The sequence below is a fragment of the Bactrocera latifrons genome, unplaced genomic scaffold (genome assembly GCF_001853355.1).
Source record: "Bactrocera latifrons isolate USDA-ARS-PBARC rearing strain unplaced genomic scaffold, ASM185335v1 scaffold_18, whole genome shotgun sequence".
NCBI classification, from domain to species: Eukaryota; Metazoa; Arthropoda; class Insecta; order Diptera; family Tephritidae; genus Bactrocera; species Bactrocera latifrons.
The window spans coordinates 2,384,663-2,400,556 of NW_017535296.1; positions in this window are offsets into that span (position 1 = coordinate 2,384,663).

Below are 15,894 nucleotides of genomic sequence, written 5' to 3' on the forward strand. Positions count from 1 at the left end.
ATATTTTGGATAATATTTACCTTTTGAATAACTCTCGAGGTTATATTGTAGAAACTTAATAAAAGCACACGAGCGTAATTAATATATTTAAAAAAAAAAATCTACCAAAGAAAAAGATAAGCTTCGGGCATAACTAGGCTTACGCAAAGTCCTGTCTTTAATCTAAATCTTAGGAAGGTAAGAATTAATAATGAGATTGTAATACAAGTAAAGTATACAGAATATTCCGAATGCCAGAGGTTCACTAAGCGTTCGCTTTTAAAAGCGGTACTTGCAAGGGCAGGAGTGTGGTGATCGATATGAAATCATATGAATTACAAAAGTGGGAGCCTAGACAATACTTCGAGCTAGATGCGGATCACTCACTTCCGAAGCAGTTTTCTTCATTTCATTGAATGAAATTTCATTGAGGTAATCAGTCAACGCCGGCCATACTACCCAAACAACCAAATACGAATTAACTACAGCGCCGCCGACACTCTCATTAAATTTAATATCCTTAAGCTTCCTACTCTCTCCCTCACCCCCTACACCCACCAATTAAAATGCGACGTGGAGTTATGGGGTTAAATGCGCCGCTTAATTACAGCGGCTTTGCGCATGGATTTCAACGGCTCATTGCTAAAATCGGCAATCTTTTCACTCAGTCGGTTTGTAGCTGAATACACAGATACATTTCAACAACAACGAATTGTCTCGTAAATGATAGCAGTTCCTCCACAGTGTTCAAAGGTATGCGGTCTGATACCAATCAAATTCAATGCGCCACCGCGTTTGCTATTCCACATCATTCAACGTCACCGAACGCGAAATTCCAAATGAAATTCTCTCCCCACACTAAATACTTTGGATATACAATTCAATTCACTTTGGCGCGAAATTCGCTACAGATTATTAATTAGAATTCAACACCGTTGGCGGTCCGTGTCGCAGTCGTCTAAGCAATGACGTGCCGGCCAAAGCATTCAACTCTTTCTGTGTTCATAGAATTTTTTTCTATTTTCCGTGACTTTGAGGAACTCATGCAGTTAATAACGAAAGCCGCTTAAATGTTTCAAAGCCATGTCAACGGCACTGTACCAATAAGTAGTATTTACAAGCAAGTTAGCGCAGAAAAAAGCCGTTACCGTTAGCTGTCGCGTGAATTAAATTTTCGTGGTCGCTGGACTTTAGAGAAGTTACCGCCTGCGTCCGCGGCTTTCACAGTCCACGTGGTACGCATCAATGACAGCTTTATATGCCACATTTCATTGCGGCGCGCGCTTCGCTGAGTTTGGTATAAGCCAAAGCTCGAAAAAATCGCCGGAAAGCCACTCATCTTTTCAAATATTTGCTGCCCTTTCACCTTCACTCGCGACAACGTGGTCATGGTATATCATAAGCTCTCGTCATTTCGTGAGCTCATTCCACTGCCGCGCGTTTTCAGTAGAACCATAGTGATTTAACCCCTTCAGCGTCATTTCCACTTGGATAATTTGTGACTATGCATTGCAATGGTGAGTTTTTTAGTTGTTGGACTTAGCTGTGTTTTTGGAATTCACTAGTCCGTGACTCTACTTTCACAAGTCACTTTAAGGCATCCTTTTGACTTTGTTTTCTTTTTTAATTTTCCGCGTTTTGTGGCTAGTTTTCATTTTCATGCTTTGCTGCGTTCGCTGACACTCTTACACGTTCTTTGGCTGCCGACACTTATTTCAATCCGTTTACTCACCACTTCCTCCCTGCTTCCAACCTTCCTTCCTTCTTACTTTCCCCTTCCTTCCTTCCTAACTTCCTTCTTTCATTTTTGTAGCACCTTGTCTCTTCTGCTTCTTCCCCATAAATACTCTCCACATCCTACTCACTTTTGTCATTCTTACCCCGTACACTTTCAAGTAGGCATTGTTTATTTAGGCCACTCTACAAAAATTGTGCAACAATCATAATAAGACAGCTCGGTATTGCGTTTTCCCAAAAGGATTGCGTTTGACAGGTGTTGTTGTACAGTTTTTCTTTCCTTTTTTATTTCAATTCCTATTAGCGTTTGTTTGCTTTTCATACGGCTTTACCGCTGATTACCAGTATCCGCGCTTTCTTCTTTTGCCAACTTTTATTTACTGTTGATTTTTCCATCTTTTTTAATCCATTTGAAACTCGCGCTTTGATCCGTTTTGTTTCCACTTTTTTGTGACTTGGTATCCTTTTCGCTTTTGACAAGGTGTAAGGATTAGTAATAAAGCAGCGAAAACAAAAGTACTGTCCGCTACTAAAGAATTCTCTTTATCTATTTTCTTTGGGAGTTATTGTAATTCTTTTGTTTACTCACTCAATACGCCGTTGTGCAGGGGGTGGATAGGTTATGGGTTCATAAAACATTACTCCGTATTTTGGGTATTTTTTATTTCACTTATTTTTTTTTTTTTTATAGCGCTGATAGATTAGTGTGCTTATGAGCAGCTATTTATCTTTTAGATTAATTTGAAGTTTTTTTTCATACACCAAAAAGAGGTTAGGATTTTCCAAATTTGTATTATAAGATTACTTATAATTCCTTTTATTTTCAAAACTAATATTTTTCTTACTATATACGATAAAATGCAAATAAATATATTTATTATAGACCCTTCAAAGCAGGAGCTTAGTTATTTAATTTCAAGAACGCATTATGATATTAGTTTATATATCAATGAGCTATACAGAATACACAGTTTTAATTCGGAAGCCTCAGCGCTCCTGCGTATAAGCTCATAATATCGATACCACATCCATTAACTATACTTTCAACATTGAACTTGCCAGCAGATTTCGAATTTATGTATGCTTAGCTACTAAAGAGCGCGCTCTCAACATTTATATCATGGAGTACGCCAACTTTCTATCAGCGTAAGGGTCAATAGAATGCTGTATAAGATTTGAAAATAGATGTTTAACCAAAAAACTGACTAGACGTAAATCTTCTGTCAAACCTTGGGAATTATTTGTGAAATAAACTGACTTAATATGTACGCCGGTTGGAATTTGGAAATGCTCAGCTTTTCAAAACGACGGTCTCAACATCTGCGCTTCGCATCGTGTTAGCCTTCTTGCTTTCGACCTTAAGTTTCAGTAGAATTGTTTGCATTATGTGCAAAAAGAAGCCCAGCATCATCGTCCAAATGTTAACCATCCATCAAGCTTTAGGAATTAACTAAGGAATTAAGGAACTGACAGAAACTTTCTAATATTTCATAATCTTTAACAATCTAAAACAGGCGTTCGCAATGTTCAATTTGGGTATTCCCTTTGGCATTTTAAAAGTAAGTTTGGATGCTCCAAAACACTTAAATTTTTTTTTTTTTGGAAAAATAGCGTCGCGTTAAATAATTCTTGTCGACTACCAGGATGTTATGAAACGTAATATTACTAGTGATGACTCTTGATCCGAAAAGAGACGATCAATCGGCTGAATATCGGAAAAAATAAGTCAATGCAGGTCAATAATCCAGGTTATTTTATTGTAAAATATGCCATAATTATAGGTCGACAACTCTTGGAATCACGATAATGCATACTGCATTGATTATTCATGAGTTTTTCGCCAAATATTCAATCAACATCGTGCCGAAACCACCGTTTTCGGCTGATTTAGCTCTGTGTGACTTCTGGCTAATCAGCAAACTCAAAGAACCGCTCCGAGAAAACCGTTTCAGTGAGTTGAAGACTTAAACATGAATCCTACGCGCATTGAAGGCTATTCCGGAAATTTACTTTAACAACTGTTTCGAGGGTTGAAAAAAGCGTTGGAAGAAGTGTATTGAGGCAATGTGGATTCCTTTAAGGGGGACGACGTAAAATTTAAATAATAGATTAAAAATTTTTAAATTATGAACAAAGTCTTATTATTTTTTGCTCATAGCACTACACAGGGATATATATTCTTAAGAAAAAATCCAGCAGAGATATCATATAAATTCTTCCGCATGAAATACGAACAGCTAACAGTCATCATAGATAGCTAGCCGTGAATTTTCCGTATCCCTAGAATACTTGCTTGAGCTTTTAAAGGAGCAGACTTTGGTAGCCATAGTAAATATGCTTTCAGCTTCCCAGTACAAATTTGATAAGATGATTTCTAATCCCTCTTATTTTTGAAGATTGCGTAACCTCTTTGTTGAATCCTGACCTGACCTAACCTCTTAGCAAATTCGACAGCAAATTATGCAATGAGTCATTTCTTCTTCTTTCCGCTTAGTAGCAGAGTCATAAATATTTTAAACGAAAATTTTTGTTGTGCTTGCTTTTGGTAACAGTATATACCATACATACCGTTATTTGATTCTATTTCGTGTTGCTGTTTTTTGAGAAAATGTTCGCGTGACAAACGAGCATTTTATGGCTTCCGTTGACCTGTGCCAATGCAAAGCTGTCGCGGTCTTCGCATATCCTGCCATTGTGAGCAAACATTTGCTTTGACACAAAAGTACAGTTATAAGTTAGTGCATATATATGCTTGTAATGTGTATATTGTTGTCTTCTGTGCGACTTGAGTTCATTGTTGCGACCTTCTTTGCCTCGCAGCGCGCTGCTGCTGCTGCTTTTGGTCGTTGTACTACTATTAGTTTTTCGCTTGGCAAGAAGTGATTGCCCTTTTCGACTATAAAATTAACTGTAAATATTTAATGTGCGCTTATGCACGTATTCATTTATACATACATATATACATACATACATACATATATACATACATACATACATATACCCTTATACAAATGTCATAAATATATCCGTTGTGTTGCGAACGGCAACAAAAGAATAACACTTGTTTAGCGGTAGGTGAGTGGGCGTGTATGAAAAGCGTATCTGTTGCAATGCAAAAATGATTTTTTAGTTTTTCCGTTGTTTGCAGCGTTAAAATTTTACGATGGATTATCACGTTGCAAGTGTGATATGTTGCAGTTTCAGTTGCACTTTTTTGTATATTGCAGCGTTGCATACCCAACACACCCACCATTTCTTTTTTCGCGCTTAAAAATATAGCTTTACTAAAGCTTGCTACTCTACGCTTACCTTCCACTGCTTATCGCGGCGCTGCACTTGGCTGAAGTGAACTCGAATGACACTCGCGAGTCGGTCTTACTTGTCGAAATCTCATTCGTCACATTTTTTAACATCGAAGTGACAGTTTTTAGGCCAAAAGTTATGAGGCACTTTAGCGCGCATCGGCATTCCCGCTCGATTTCTCATGACAAACTTTTGCACATCAGAAATAATACATCGTCTCCTCAATATTAAACTTGTATGTATCACTGTTTACCAAGAAGTTATATATTTTGCAGAATTTGGGTTTCGAACCCGGCAAACCACGGGTGCAAGTCACACACTCCAGCAACAAAGCAACGCTTTCAACTCGCATATATACTTGTGCAAGTATTATCTGTGGCTACAAAAACCACAACAATAAGTTATATACGGTACACACAGCAATTTTTCACGTATTCTTTTTTCGAAAACAAAAACATTAAAAATCCAACAAAATGCAATTTTTATATTTAGTAAGTAAAAACACGAAATAAAATTTTAGTCATAACCACACGCGTTGGTACGCTAGCCGTAAGCTTAGCAAAGATTTCACTCACTACTTTACTACATTTTTCTTTTAATTTATTTTCCCGACTTTTATTTTAGCTAAAGTCCCGCAGGACACTTGCTGGCTGGTCAGGATTTGTTTAGCTTAAAAATTTATGTATTTTTGTCATGCTTGCAGCTAATAATTTCTGCTCATCCGCAAGTTTATTTGCCGCGCCATTCGAAAGCTTTGCATTTCTGCTTATTTCAGTAAAATGAAATATTAACATTTTTATTTTAGTGTCAATGTTCGTTGGCGAGATAGCAATAAATGTTTGGGTAATCTAAAAGGTTTTGTAAACGCAATTACCTAAAGGGTAGGAAGTGAAAGCTAGGAAGCGTTCGAGCTCATAACGGTGACAGAAGGACGTGTTGGCAATGATATTTAAGAGTGATCTCACAGAATCCGTGGAAGAAGAGCTTTTATAAATCCAAAGTACACATCATGATCTGATATTTGGATACGAGAGAGAGGGAGAAATTATATCTTGAAGCTGGAATACAAAAAATATATTAGAAGTATATATACATACGTAAGTATAAAGTAAACTAAAATAATCCTTTTGTTTAAAATTAAAAAAAAAAAAATTGTTTAAGCTCTGAAATTGTCCCAATAAATCACATAAATGATTTTTCGACTTATGAAGTGATCGGTTTTTGAACACAATTGAATTTAAATGACCCAAAACAGAAGAAACGAGTTGTTGTTTGGAGAAGTAATGTTCATAGTTTGACTTTAAATAGGATTACTTACCCAAAACAAAAAAAAATATGAGAAGTGTGAAATGGTTTTCTGTGCATGGATCGATCTTCCAAGACCTTCAAAACTTTTAATATAATTCGGTGGGAACAAACTGTCGCATGGACCTTCGTCTGTGTTTAAGTCCAGAAACCTAAGGTCGAACAGACGCCTTCTTATTGCTTCGATATTACTAACTACTTTTAAGTCACTATGAGACATTTACACTCAGAGAACATTAACACCCAGCGCTCACTATGTCACTAAGTCACCATGGGACTTTTAACCTCCCCAGATTGTTTCAACACTTTGACATTAATTTCGTAAAATTATATGCCTTCAATATTATATGCCAGATGGTACTATTTCTAGTCAACGCTTTCTATGTTGTTCATTGTGTAGCTCAAAGTCTTTAAACCAATCGAAGAGGTATGGTTACGTCTTAAGTTTTAATACTCATATGAGAACAACTATCGAAAGAAAAAAAGAGGCCGCTTTAAACGAAAATTCCCTCTTAAACCTTTCTAATTCAGTCTACTACCATGCTGAATTTAGCAGTTTCAGTGAAGAAAAAATTCATCATATTTGGCTTTGACTGCACTTTCAGCTATGGTATGTTTGTTTTGAATTTAGACAGTTAGAGGGAGAAGGATTGGGTGTTATTGAGTTCTGCTTTTATATTCCTTATTTTATAACTTCTGTAGTGAGAAGAATTCGAAGCAAATAAATGCATTTTATGGATATTTTTTTCAATGACTAAAATTTTTTGAAAAATGCAAAGTCTATATGTAATATTTTGTATTTTTTGTAAATAATATCTTTTTATTAAATCCAAGTAACTGCATTGCAATCCACTGCTTTCTAAAAATCTCTTCAGCAATAAATTTTTCCAACCGCTTCATTCGAAATATTACAAAATGACACTAATTGAGATAAACTTGTTCGAAGATTAAGTCAAAACGCTTAAATGACCTGCCATTAAGCCAATGTACTCCGCCTGGCTGCCAGCCTGGTACCTAAAACAATGTATCCTTTTGTGCTTTTAACTTATTTAGAAAAATGTGCTGCCACATTTTTCTCTTTTCCTTCCTTTTTGTGTTGTTTTTTCTACCTAAAAGTTAACTACATCTAACTTAATCGCGTAAGTGTTTTAACACATGTATTTGCTGTATATTCACTGATCCCTACATGTGTTTTCTCGCATATGGCTCTCACTAACTTTTTATTACTTGTTAGCTTGTGCGTCGTATTTCTGGTCTACCAAATGGCGCGCCATAAATTTAGTAAGCAATGTTGCTTGGTTGTTTCCTTGCCGCCTATCTTTCTAGTTGGTTTTTTGAAAAATGTTGTTATGTCACTATACCTCCGACTGTTCACTTCGCTGTTGCTTTGCTCCTTGTCCTTTCAACTTTCTAATACAGCTTCCTTGCGTCACTCACATACCGTCGCTTACTAACTGCTGGTAATTTTTCAACTATGCAACCAGCCATGTGCTTTGTGTTATACGTTTATTCCTCCTTCATTTGCCACTTAATTTTCCCACTTTTTTTCTAATTTTTTTTTTGCCCTCTGACTCAGCAGCGCTTATGCTGAGAAATAGACGAAAAAGCTGTAGCGGGCGCAACTTGCCACAAAATGTTGCAGATAACACCAGTGACATTATTAATTGCGTTAGTTTAATGCTGTAAGTGTGCAGTGTTTATCTAGTGCTTTTTTTTTTTTTTTTTTTTTTTTTTTTTTTTTTTTTTTTTTTTTTTTTTTTTTTTTTTTTTTTTTTTTTTTTTTTTTNTTTTTTGTGTTGTTAAGCCAAAAAGTCAACAATTGTAAAAATTAGCGTTGTCCAAACTTAATTTTATTTTTTAAGTCGGTAGCATAAGTGATTTAATCGCCAGTGTTGCCAGGGATGGAATCGCTTGCGGATCTTCAAAAATTTAGCTCACCGAAAAAGTTGCTGAGAGTGGACATTTCGCTTTGTATTGCACGAAAATTGAGAAATAAATTAAATAACGCAGCAATAATTTCAGACTAGTAGCTCAATACTTAGAAATAAGAATTAGAAACATACGAGTACATATATCTCAGGTTGATCAGGCCTAAGTAGAAAGACATTTATATGCTGTTAATAAATGTTCTCTCTGCTAGAATGTGTTATGACTTTTAAAAGATTTTAAGAACGAGCCGAGCTGTAGTCTGAATGAAAAGGAAACCATTTGATGAACGAGCCGAGCTGTAGTCTGAATGAAAAGAGAGGCCATTTGAACCGACTTACTTAAAAAAAAATATACAATTTCCTAAATCTGCGTAATGGAGGCATTAATATATGTCCAGAATGTAGAAGTTATGTAGCTCGACTATGCAATTTTAGTCAACGTTCGGATGAACATTTCAAAGAGAAAATCAGACACTTTCAACATTTGCTTTTGTGGACTGAGTGTGCAATAAAAAGTTGACAGTAGAGCCTCTCACAATCGCCGAACTAAAATGTGGAAGAGAAGTTGGCTTAGTGTGTTTTAGTGTAGAGAATGCATCTTAAAAAAGTTAGGAACTCCTCCGGGGTGGCAATACTCTGCAGTTTTTAAGACCGGATGATGACCAGCACCTGTTCAAATGAGTGATCGAATACAGGGTCTCCAGCTTGGTAAGTTTTTCATCGGGTACCAGCTAGAGTTAGTGGATGAAAATCACCGTAAGGAAACACTTTCGAAGGATAGAAGTTATTTTAAAAATACTCTAAAAGGAATAGAGATGCAATTATTAAAGTTATTATTGAACGAGACATAAATTAAATATTTAAATTTGTAATTGTTTTAAAAAAATTTGCTAATATCAAGGACTAAATAAAATAAACGAATAAAGCTATATCCATATATAGATATGGAAACCACATCGTTTAGGCAAGCCTTAAAACATCAAAGAGAATTTGGAAATCCAAAAAACCTTGCTTTGCATTCTCTTTTGAATTTGAGACGGAATTTGAAATAAAGGCTTTCAGTTTTTATATTTTGTGGTAACAAAAGCATTTAAAATTGTTGAACAGAAAAAAAGAAGAATCCACAAAACCGCCTAAGTAATAATGTAAGTAAAAAATTGCAAAAGCAGTTGGATTTACTTCAACAAATTTCCGCGGCTTTTCGCGCATCAAAGTGACAATAAGAGATGCCGCACAATATATCCTGCTGTGCTGAGCCAAATTCTGATTGACTAGCTCAACTCGGGTGGTGAACTGCCTCTCTTGGGGGTGAGTTACGTCAGTAAGTAACTGTTGAGCGCCGATTATTATGTGTATGTAATGCCGCCACTGAGTTCCTTTTATGCTTGACGGCATGATGAATTCTTAAGCACACAGATTTGCTGTATTTAATAGGCATTAGCGCGCCTTTTGTCCTTTTCTTCAAAACTTGGGAGCTTCTTATTTTGTGGTTCAGTGAATAAAAATTAATATTTGCCAAATTCTTCAATATTTGTTTAGGATGAAAAATTACTTTATTCGGTAGTAAGTTTTGTTGAGATTAATTAGTTAGTTCCTGCAAGATGCTTCCTGAATTTCTTTAAGACTCAGTAATCTAAAAAGGTTTGAAAAGTTTCAATTTACTTTACAAAAACGAGGATTTAAGGATAACATGACTGACTCGTCGTTCAAACAGCACCTATTATTATTTTCTCTTAAACTAACCTTTGCCTAAAAATTTTCACTACCTTAGATCTTTACACATTCATAACCTACAAATAAAAAATTGGTATCTCTATAAGCTCGCCACTTAGCTTTTTAGTCGATGATTCTTCAAATAAAAATTATATTATGAATTACATCTGTTTATGTATATTCATGAAGTCTACTAATGAGAGTAATTTCAATAACAGACCGTTCGCATAGATGATGAAAAGTTCAAAAAGAAAAGTTGTGCTGCTTTTATTTCGGCAAACTCGAGCCAAATGCCTCAATTGGCAAGTGTCTAATTTTCTATAACTCGTGGCGATCGAATACTAATCCAACAGGGGCACTTAGTAGTAACTCGAACTTAGCTAAGCCCTAAGCCCATTGATATCTCTCGTTTAACAGTCGAGGGCTTGAGTTGCGCAAGAAAATCTGAACATAATGAAATAGAGCGACGCGATTCTTACTATCCATTGCTTGCAACTTTTGACCCAAAATCCATTAAGTTATTATTAATTAATTTATTTTTGTCTAAACTGAAAATTTTGGGTTGAGTGGGCAGTAATTATGACCACTTCATCTGAGGCTCAAATTAGATATAGTATCAAAGAAAATGTCCACTAATACCAATCATGAATTTGTAATCATTTTAAATTAATTTAAGAGAAATTCATGAGCCATCCCTTATAACGAAATGCTTTTCGCGGAGTGGAAATGAAACTTCAAAGTAACGAAATATAAAAAAACGCTCTGTCTTATAAGTCTCTCCCGTAATTTTGCTACACCAAACTCTAGTGAAGGCAATTTTAACATCCTTGTTTAGGTTTGAGGCAGAGAGAGAGAGAGACATGTACAACTTACTATACCCAATAAGCCAGTGTGTGCGCTAGCATTTATTAAAACTCTATTCTAAATCAACTACTACTTCTTAGAACTTGACTGCTTTATATGTCACCTTGATATTATCTATAAAAGGAGTTCCCTGTATAGTATATCCTTTCTCTTGGCTGGGTGCCCTTTTGACTTAAATCTTACACAGCTTACTGACACATAAATATATGAGTGCATGGAAGTATTTATTAGTAAACATTGTCTACAACGCAATGGCAAGTATAAATGCGGAGACAACAGGAATTTTAATTTCTAAACAAATTTTCGGCAAAAGAACTATCGTAAATTAGTGCGGCAAAGTGGTAAAATCGCAGAAATAGTTGCTTGCGTGACTGCCGTTGCACAATAATGCAGTAGCAAATACATGTGTGTGTGTGCGTGAAACTAGCTTGTCGTAAGGATAACGGTATTTCGCTATGTAACTGTACATACAAACTGGCATATCCTTGTTGCTGATTTAGAGACTTTGGTGTATGGTCGCGCGACCATAAATTCACTAACAAATAGAAAGTATAGAAGCAAACGGTGTGCGGTGCGGTGCCGCGCATGCTTATCGCCACAACAAATACTTTATTGCATGTGCGATGTTGCATGCAACAAAATTACAATACACCAGTGTATACGATTTACAACAGCCAAATGACGGCGCTAGTTACAGAGCTAAGTCAAGTTAAGTCAATGTGGCGACAAATCGGAGTAGACTTTGGTCATTCGCTGCACGGCGAAGAATTTGCGCAAGGATGTGTCGCAGGATATGCAACCAGTTCATAGTGTGACACAAAATATGGCTTAAATGCATGCAATAAATACAGAAACAATAGCAACAAATATCTTGAAATGGTGACTAATAATACGGGGTTATTGTAATAACAATAACAACAAAACCATTGTAGTTATAGTGGCAATAGTCGTAAACCGCGAGGCCAATTTGCAATTTGTACAATGGCACCAACGCGCCAAAAATGTTTGTGGCAATATAAGAACAACTACAACAATAGCATTAGGTGCATAAAATAACGCAAATTTTTAATAAATTTATGTGACAGTCGAAGTAAAAGCGCACGAGCGTAAGGATTTGCGGCCAGACAATCATGTCCTTGCTAAGGAACGGCGCTTTCGCCCACTGTGCGCCCTTGGTACCAGCAATAGAAGAATATATAGTATACGGGATATTTAAAGCCATTATATGCTTTACTGCCGCTAAGGACCCACTTTGTCGCCACGATTTTACTACTGAAATCCGCCGATCACTGTGATTTGGTGGATAATTTGTGGTCAGCAAATTGGCTGGCTGGTCAACTATATGTGGGACTGCAATTTAATTGCAATTTAGAAGAGCGCTGAACGTTTTTAATTCTTAAGCGCGGCATACTCTTGTTTCACAGTAATTACAGCAAAATATTTTCTGATTGCGAGAGAGCCAAAAGTACGATTTTAAGTATTTTTGTATGTTCATGAAGTAGGCATAAAGCAATTAAATCACATAAACTTAGAATTTGTAATTATATTTTTCCTTTCCGGTCGTCGATGCTGAAGAATGACTGCTTATTTTTTCTGAAACATGAATTGAGCTCTGTCGTTTTCGTACTCACTCTAAAACACTATTGAATTTGCTGTAAGCATTTCCAAGCTACACAAAACCAAATGCTTATTATATCTTCAAAACCTTCTCTAATCACGAACAAACAAAGAGTTGCAAACTTTTGGAAACTCACTTTCTACTATTACAAATCCAGTTTCGATATGACTAATTCGAATATGAATAATTTTCCGTATCTTTAGAAATCACTGTACTCGATTTAAGTTCCAAAATTAACGCAAATCGCTTTCTGATTGTAAAAAGTTCGCTAATCTAACAAAACCTTGCTATAACTAGCGGCTCAAATGATATATTGGAGTACTTTAAAGTTTGGGTAAAAGCACCCTTGGCTTGTTGTAGTTTACTACTTATCTGTTGTCCCCGAGCTAGCTAAGGACGTAAGAACGTTGATAAACTACTAGCTGAATGGTTGTAGGGCTTTCAACAGGACACTGATCGAGGTTCCTGCAGTCAGATTGAGCGATTTTCCGGATCAGATGATTCAGTAGAAAATTCGATATAATCATTTCCTTCTCCAGCCTTTGCCAGATCAAGGGGAAAAAAAATTAACTCAAGCACCTTAGCATAAATCTGAAATTTCTCGATGAAATAGCCAGTGATAGCAGTTTTCCAACTGGTTTCACAAATGATTGCACGGTCTCTGTTTGACTCCCCCGCTATGTGATGCGATCAAATAAATATGTATCGGTTTTGAACTAAGCAGATGACCCTTAAACCCAACAAGCCTATTTTTGGAGACTGTTGTAAAAATTGTCAGAAAATTATAAAAAATTTCAGTGCTATTTAATTGTTGGATGCTAACGGACCTACAACCCAAACAGAGTGAGCGCTGAACATCCTATTTATAAGACCTAAAAGTAAAACGACATGAAATCAATCCTCTAGACACTAGCTTCTAGCTTCACCCAATACAAATTTCATAATAACACAAAATATACCAGTTGGCATTAAAGCCACTTGGCAGGAGTAAAACAGAAAGATGAGCACTTGATATTTTAATGTGACCATCACTTACTCTCCGATCACAGTGACAGGTGATGACGCTGACATTTTCCGCTTGAATTGATATCTCACTGAAAGAGACATTTAATTATGGTTTACCAAAAACAAAACTAACTACTTAAAGCCCAGAAAAAAGCGGGTAAACACCGTATCACAAAAGTGGAAATGACCAAATGACATACAAATACACTTAAATGCTTTATATATTACTACATATGAACTAATTTACAGACGATTGCACTTGTCAACGCTTCGGCACTCCAATTACAGCACAGCTGAGTAGTTCATCAACGCATCAAATGAATAGTTAAACTCTAAACGAAATGAAATGAGCGAATTGTGAGCGCACAAATCAAATGTCACTGTCATTTTGGCTCACTGCCTGCACTTTACATTGGCATTGTGACAGTTTAACTGTCATCCTTGCGCTTTGCGATAGTTTTTGTTCTAATTTTCGAATCACCCTTATCGAAAGCATAGCGGAAGGAGGGGACAATCACATTCAATTAGCGCTGCTACTGTTTGCTTTTTCACTTTTTCAATTTACACCATTGTCTGCTATTCATTGGGCATTTGCTGCTCATTTCTGCCACATATGCCACAATTTTTTGACTGTCCCTGCTTGCGACAAGTGCTCATATTTGTTTACTGTTAGCTTAATAGAAGTTAAATGCCTCAGTTTCGGTTTTCAATTATGTCACATTAGCGGCATAATATATATTTACATATGACGTGCATATATTTGTACATATGTATATATCTCTGTGTCTATTTGAACATATGCACACATGTTGGTATATTGTATTTGGTAGCAAATCTGCGCTAATCGCATCAGCATTATTTCTTTTACAGCCCAACGCCACCCTGGAGCGAGGAAGTGCGCTACAAGTTAGCTTGCGCCATTTGCTTGCGAGTTATTTCATAATTTTGTGCAACCAAAGTTATTTTTATAAAATATCTATATGATTATTTAACAGAAAAAATATATTAATAATATTTAATACATAATCAGTGTGAGCCTTTACGCCATTTCTCTCTCTTTCCGAGCAGCTAGTTTATGAACAGGCGCAGTTCACTTCCCTTTTATGCAATCTGAGAGTTCAAGCTTACATATCTTGTTCTGACAAGTAATTCGGTTAATAAAATTAAACAAAAATTTTGGAAAAATGGCGATTTTCTCGTTAACATTGCGTCTTCCACACAGTTGTCTCCGCGATGCTTCAACTTTTTCAAACCGACTCAAATATAAGTTTTTGGTGATTTGCGAAATAAGGTTCCGCGACGGCGGTAACATTCTATTTCAATTGATTTTTTAAAGCTCGGAAGCAAAAAGCAAGCCCACGTGGTCAAATGTGGGAAAATTTGGCTGTTCTTCAGCTAAATCACAGCTTGTGAATAACCGAAAACGGAGACTGTACCATAGAACAGTCTTCGCCTTATTCGGAATAAGGTGAAGTCCATTGCATCGACTATTCCTTGGTCACCGCTGCGGGCCAGTCAAATAATTTTTCGTCTGTGAACACTAAAAGACTTGAGAATTTCTTCGGTTTGCGTTTAAGTTTTCTCTTCGTTGTGCTTGTTATTCACCGACTACTTTCCATTATTATTTCATTATTATTATTTGGTTTAAGATATGACCAGCATACCTATTTTCGCGGCTTTCCCACGCATTTTCGATACGAGATCGTAGAAATTTTTCATATAATCCCGCATGGAAGCCATTTTCGGGGCAACTGGATGTGACTCATAAAACACTCAGTGTGAGCACGTTGAAACTTGTTTAACCAATTTTTTACCATTTTTACCGAAAGAGAAGAGACTTCGCACACAGCATTCGATTGCTATGTGATAATCACCGACCAAGTGTTTTTGATTGGTACAAATTATTCAAAGAGGATCGAGAACGCGTTGACGACAAATCACTTCCAGTATGGGCACAACATCAATTGATGATCAACCTGTGAATAAAATAAAGGAATTGGTGCTTGAAAATCGACGATTAACAGTTAGAGATATTACTGGTATCGTTGGAATATCGGAAGGGTAAGGGAAAACCATTTTGAAAGATCTTTCTGGCCAAAGAATAATGAAAGCACGACTGGTTGAAAAATCAATAAATTTTGTTCGTCGCGTTAATGTCTATGAAACACTACTTTCCGACTACCAAGATGCCTATTTTTTGCTTATAGCAGTATATTAAGGCCTTATGTTATGGATTCAGTAGCCTTTTCTTACTTGTTAGAGAAATCTTCATAATATAATCTAATTGAAATATCATGTCGATCTGGCGATGTAAATTAGCTACATAATACATATAAAATACGCATACAATACATATTTTTATACTCTCGCAACAAAGTTGCTAAAGAGAGTATTATAGTTTTGTTCACATAACGGTTGTTTGTAAGTCCTAAAACTAAAAGA